Source organism: Lemur catta, chromosome 3, assembly GCF_020740605.2.
Source record: "Lemur catta isolate mLemCat1 chromosome 3, mLemCat1.pri, whole genome shotgun sequence".
Classification (NCBI taxonomy): domain Eukaryota; kingdom Metazoa; phylum Chordata; class Mammalia; order Primates; family Lemuridae; genus Lemur; species Lemur catta.
Window position 1 is genome coordinate 102,938,692 of NC_059130.1, and position 7,135 is coordinate 102,945,826.

The window sequence follows — 7,135 nt, forward strand, 5'->3', positions numbered from 1 at the left end:
TTTTCATAAATAATCCATATAAACTGTTAAAACTTCATAACATTTAAAAACTTAAAGTTAAATTAAATAATAGATATTAAATATCTGGGTCATTTCCAATTTTTAAAAATTGTTATAAAAATATTTTTTAAAACTATAAAATGATTGTCATCTATAAAACTGATATGACAGACAATTCAAGCTTTCTTCCTAGATTTTTAATAAAATTTAAGATTACTAAGAATTAAAATTTCTAATTAACATATATATAATCTCATACATAATACCCCCAAAAAGTTAATTTTAAAAGGTATTAAAAACGCATAAAATATATTCTTTATAAAAAATAATTTTGCCTAATTCAGAGATTATTTAAAGATTATTTTCAAAACAAAATTTTAAAAACCAATAAGAAAAATATAGAAAAATTATAAATATAAAGATATATTATTAATTTTTTAATTTAAAAATAGTTTTGTATGAAAAATCTCATATAATAAATTTTTTCTTAAAATTACCATTTTTTAAAAAATATACGACAAAATGAAAAGTCCAAACAAGTCATAAATGGTTTAGATAAGTTGTAATAAGATTCATAAAAATTTTATTATTAGCCCCTTCTGCCTTCCTCCCCTCTCCTCCCCTCCCCTAAAAAAAAAAAATTTATTAATCTCCCTTTGTGGCTTAATGGCAGGCTAGAAAAAAATTATTAAAAAAATTTTATAGGGGCCAGGTGAGGTGGCTCACGCCTGTAATCCTAGCATTCTGGGAGGCCAAGGCAGGTGGATCGTTTGAGCTCAGGAGTTCAAGACCAGCCTGAGCAAGAGCAAGACCCCATCTCTACTAAAATAGAAAGAAATTATATGGACAACTAAAAATATATAGAAAAAATTAGCTGGGCATGGTGGCGCATGCCTGTAGTCCCAGCTACTTGGGAGGCTAAGGCAGGAGGATTGCTTGAGCCCAGGAGTTTGAGGTTGCTGTGAGCTAGGCTGATGCCAGGGCACTCTAGCCCGGGCAACAGAGCAAGACTCTGTCTCAAAAAAAAAAAAAAATTTTATATATAAAATTAATAATTTAAAAATTATTTATGTCTTTCTAAAAATTAAGCTTTAATATTAAAAAATACATGAATACAAAACTAAAACTTTGGTCCTCTATATTAAAACAAGGTTTTCACAAAATAATTAATTTATTCTTAATAAAATTACAAGAGACTTTAATTTTTTATTCTAGAATATATTCCTTTCTAAAACTTCTCAAATTTATCTCTCAAAAATTCTATTTTTGCTATATCTCACTACACATGATTTACAAGCCAAACATCATTGCCTTCTGTTCCTTTTCTCCTTAAAAAGATTTTATGTTTTTTGCTTGACTAAGATGATAACACTCTCCTTCAACCTTTCATCAACTCCTGTAACTCTTTTCTTTGGTTCTAACTCTACTATTGTAGCCTGACACTAAAACAGTTATCTCAAAAGTCTAAAAAACACAATATTTTCCTCCAGTATAACTTAATTCTATATTCTTGGCATTCTTAATATGTCTAAATTATTCAATTATAATAAAAAAAACTTTGATACTGTTACTAATAGCCATCTATTTCCCTAGTCAAGATACTAATTTTTTTATTTACATTATAACATATAACATACTCATAACTCTGACATACTCTTCCTATGTCTGATTAAATTCAAATACTCTTTATATCAGGTTGGACTTCTGAATTATCTACATAGACTTCCTGTAAAGAGAAACAATGACACTACAAGAGATTTTTCTTTACCTTTTTGGTAGCTGGCCTAAAAACACAAAGATTTTATATTTTATCAAGATAATTACTATGTTGTCTTTATTAGGTTTTTGATTACTTAAAAAAACTGAGCTTTAAAAGGGTAAAGATTTTTACATCCATATAATTTTCTATATTGCTTTTGCAGTGTTTTAATTATCACTGTAATTAAACAAATAAATGTTATTTTACAATGACCAATAATTCTATTCTGATCAAATATTTTAAACCTTTTGATATCTTTGACAGATTTCTCCAAGATCAGAATCCTAAATTAAGTCTTTTTGGCCTAAAATTAACTTTAAAATTTTCCACATGGGACCCTAAGCAGCCTCAAAAAATATATCTCTCATGTTATAGAGATACTAAATAATTAAACTTAATAAATTATATGAAAGATACTATCAAATAATAAATACTACTAGATCTTTCTTTTATATTTATGGCTATATTAATATAAATATTCTAAAAACCATATAAACTCATAAAGGTATACAGTATCAGTCATTTTAATTATAGTAAATACTTTCTATATTTATATAAATATATTAATATAAATATTCTAAAAATTATATAAAATTTATAAAAGGCTAATACTCCTGATATGACACAGTCATAATTCTAGTTATTATCTTAATATACTACATATAATAAAAACTAAATTTCCTTGTCAATTAAAAACTTTCATCAATTTTTAACGACTATTTAAAGTTTTTGCCATCCACAATTATTATACTAAATTCTTCTCTAAAAACATTTTCAGGGCTGGGCGTGGTTGCTTACACCTGTAATCCTAGCATTTTGTGAGGCCAAGGCAGGAGGATCACTTGAGCCCAGGAGTTCAAGGCTACAGTGTGCTCTGATGATGCCACTGCACTCTAGCCTGGGCAACAGAGCAAGACTCTGTCTCAAAAAACAAAACATTTTCAATCACCTCTAGTCCAAAATTACTTTTCATAAAAAGACCCTAATAAATATAAATACAAAAAGTAATAATAATTTAATTAATTTAATAAATATATATTCCAATTCTATTAAATAGTTATATTTTTCTAATCTATAACTCACTTTAATACTACTAAATATATACTACTATAAATAATCTATAATATCCTATAATAGTCCTATTACAATTTATATATTAAATATAAAAAAGACAATGTTAAAAAAAACCCAACTCATACTAATTAAAAAAATAAACACAATCCAAAGTTTTCCAATAAATAGACAAATATACATGCTGGGCCCAATACTCATTCTTTACAACTACTACTAAAGACTACTGATCTTCCTAAAAACGACCCTTCCTAGCTATATAAGATAATCAACATTAGTCTTAAAAATACCACAAAATAATTAATTTATTATCAAAAGAAAAAACTTATAAAGCAAAGTAACAAGCACAAAAAGCCATGTTTGCTCATTTCTACTTGCCAACATCGTTTCACAAAGTCTCTGACTCTATGAAAACATTTAGCTCTCAAGAAAGATACTTTAAAGACAAAACAAAATAAGACACATGGCCCCCCACTTCTCTTGCCTGAGTCACTATATTCCTTAAAAAGTAAATGGCCTGCTTTTGACGGGCTGAGGAAGAAGTACTTGAGGCCAGGAGTTTGAGACAAGCCTGGGCAACATAGTAAGACCCTGTCTCTACAAAAAATAAAAAGTTAGCAGGGCATGGTGTCTCATGTAGTCCCAGCTGCTTGGGAGACTAAGGCAGGAGGATGGTTTGAACCCAGGAGTTCAAGGCTGCAGTGAGCTATGATGCACTCCAGCCTGGGTAACAGAGCAAGACCCTGTCTCTAAAAAAATAAAAATAAATAAATGACCCCAGTCCTTGCCTTTTCCTACACATAAGATAACCTCTGACGGGGTTAGTGATTATGCTTCTACAAACTATAACCAGATACACTCTTACACCTAAACTTAGGTACCTGTATATAAACTGTGGATGAAAATACTACATCAAAACAGTCTGATAAGACCTCTCTAAAGGACTGTTCCCTTGTTGCAGGCTTCAGTCTGTAGTCCTCAATAAGACTTCTAAATAAAACTAACTTTAATTCTCTGAAAGCTTAATTTAGACATTCCCAACTTGTCCTTATGGCTTTTTCTCTCTTAAGTCCGCAAAAATGACATTTTCTGGCCCCAGGGTGGTAGGGCTAAGTTTGGCCACAGTATCTGGCAGGTAAGTTTCTGCAGCCACGGCTGCTGTCCAGACCTTTACCCTCAATCGGGAAAAACAGGCTGTGAACAGGAGTGTGAGGTGGTCAGACCCTCCTGGGAAGGTGGTCACAGAGCTGAGGAGGTAGGGAAGGTTGCCACTGGAAGCCCCTGAGATTTTGTCAGACAGTTGGGAAAACAGAGGCCCTGAGAGACTGGGATTTCACTCCGGGTCTTCTGAATCCTATACGTAGAGTCCTCTCCAACCTTGCATTTTTAATAGCCTCCCCTGTTCCCAGCCAGGGCAACAATGCTGGCTATTCATCTGGTCCAACACTGATGATTTTTACAATATGATAATTTGTACAAGCAGGTTTGGTTATTAATGATGTACAATAAGAGAGGCAATTTGAAATGCCTCCAACCAAATTAGATTAGCAAAACCCGGAAGGCCGTCTGAAGTCGGGATTAGAAAGGAGATCGGGCCAGGTGTGCCTAAGAACAGGCAGTTGTTCGCTGGCTGTGAGCTGGCGCATGCCTCCCTCAGGTGGGAAAGTGTGTGTCCTTCATCTTATCCTGCATCATTCCAAGGGCCATGCGTGCCAATCCTAACAACCCTTGGGCCACCAGCGAACTGAGCACGGGCCGGTAAGTTCTGGATGTGAATCAGCTCCTCTTCTAACTCCCTGTCAGTGGACAAGTTCCTTACCTTTGCTGGGTCTCAGTTTCCCCATATGTAAAACGGGGGTGCCAGTCGCCTTTCCTGCAGGGGTTGTGGTCATGCTCCAGAAAACATAACTTGCCTCCCTTTCCTTGCCTTCGCCTTAGCAAGTTCATGGAGTGCAAAGGATTCATCAGGCAACAGTCATTTCCGATCATAAAGGGGACTAAATGGCTCATCAGGAGTTTCCAGGCCCTGGCCTAGGGGCAGCCTTGTGCTGTTGATGAACATCTTCCTCAGGAGGGGGAGGGTTCGAGGAAGCTTCAGGGTGGACAACCCTTTTGAGAATGGCTCCCTCTTAGGGACCCCAGAGGCTTAAGGAGGTGGGGGGTACAGAAGGACTCCTGACTGAAGCAGGTACAAGGATAAAGTTCCTTTTGCCGCTACCTCCATGGCTGTCAACACTGTGCTCAGCACCCATCCTGGGGCCCACGGGGACGGTGCTGCTCACAGAGTCCCCAGGTGAGCAGGTAAAAATCAGCCCTTCGGTCCTGAGTGTCATTGCTGGCCCACCCTGCCTGCCAGTTCAGATGCCACCCCCAGAAATTCTCAAACATCTTCAGCTGTCTTGATCAAGGTCAAGGATCAATAATTTCAAGGAACATAGGTCCACTAGAGCAAGTCAATTAATAACAATAACATGTACATTTATCAGGTACTTACCATGTGCCAGGCACAGACAGTTCTAAGCAGTAGGCATGTACTGATTCATTTAATCCTCACATTCGCACTATAAATTGGTCACTATTATCTACATTTTACATATGAGGAAATCAGGCACAGAGAGGTTAAGTAACTAACCCAATATCACACCATCAGCAACTTAAATTCACGTGAGAACAAAAAGGAAATTAAACATGACCAGAGGACAAAGACTGAAAGTCAGGGTCTTGGTCTCCTCTGTCCATTTCTGCTTTTCTCTTCCTCCTTTGTTCTCCTGCTAGTGTCTGGCTCAGCACAGCCACCCCCGCCCCCAGTCCACGAGGCCCTGCATTTCAGGTGCTCACCAACTTATTCCTAACTCATGGAACAAGGAATCTGGAGAGTCAGCCCCATCCAGCGGTGTGCTGGTAAACATCTAGCAACTGGTTCTTCAAGGAGAAAGCAAGCCCTGATTTATATCATTTGCCACTTTCTGTGGCGTAAATCCCACCATGGCTGATTTTGAGCTACCAACACTCACTGAATGCAGAGCTGGGATGGGGTGTGCACAATTTGTTCAAAATGAACCAGGACAGCCATTACACACGCTGGCTGCATCCATGGATCAAGTCACCAAGTCAGGTGTCCACTGCTGGCCAATCAGCACAGCCAATCAGCTGTGGCTGCAGTGGGGTCATGTGACACAAATATGGCTGCCACTGCCCATCCTTTCATGGCACAGCAGGCTACGGGAGGTCAATTTCAGAGAGAGATGAGGCCGGTTAGATTACTGGAAACATACTGGTTCTTGGCTACTCCACATCCACTTCTCCTTCTGATGGTAACACACTCTGGTTTCTTCTCGGGGTGGGTGTTTTACCCTCTGCTCCAGGCTTAGGGCCTGAGCCCTAGGCCCAAGCCAAACAAGCACATAACACCACCCGGTCAGAACCAGGAGGGCCCAATTTGACTTTCGCTGTGTGCTATGATTTGAATGTGTCCCCCAAAAGCATGTGTGGGAAACTCACTCTCCAATGCAACAGTGTTGGGAAGCAGGGCCTAATGGAAAGTGTTTAGGTCATGAGGGCTCCACCTTCATGAATGAATTCATGCTGATTATAAAAGGGCCGGAGGATGAGTGTCCGTCTCTCTCACTCTAACCCTCTCCTGCCCTTCTACCTTCCACCAGGGGATGATGGAGCACGGAGGCCCTTGGCAGACGCTGGTGCCATGCTTGGACTTCCAGCCTCCACAACTGTCTGCCAAATAAATTTCTGTTCATTATAAATTACCCAGTCTGTGGTATAACCCAGTCCATAAAACAGACTGAGACACTGGGGCTTCTGGCAGAGACAGGCTTGATTGCTGGGAACCTGGGGCTGGAGGGGCTGGCCCCACTGGAGCCTGAGGCTGAAGCTGACTCAGCAGAGCCAGATGGAGCTGGAGACACGTCCTTTGGGCCCTGAAGCTGGCCTGACCGCTGTCCGGTGACATAAGCCAATAAATTCTCATTTGAACTTTCTGTTACTCACAGCCAAGTCTTGACACACAGGACTGTGAGGACTCAGAGGAACACATTCCGGATGATGAGCTCCACGCTGACTTGCAGCTGAGTCATTTGTTTCCCTCCCTATGTCTCCATAGGGCCAGCCCTGAGAAACTTTTGGGGAATTCCTGCATTTCCCTCCTTGGCAATCAAAACACTGACCCCCGTGGGGAAAAATGTATGTGAGGGGACATCTTGGGCCCCTCCCCTATCACTAGAATAACTTCCACAAAACAGGCACTCATGATGGACCCCCAGAGAGGGTGGGGTGCCCCTCAGGGAACAG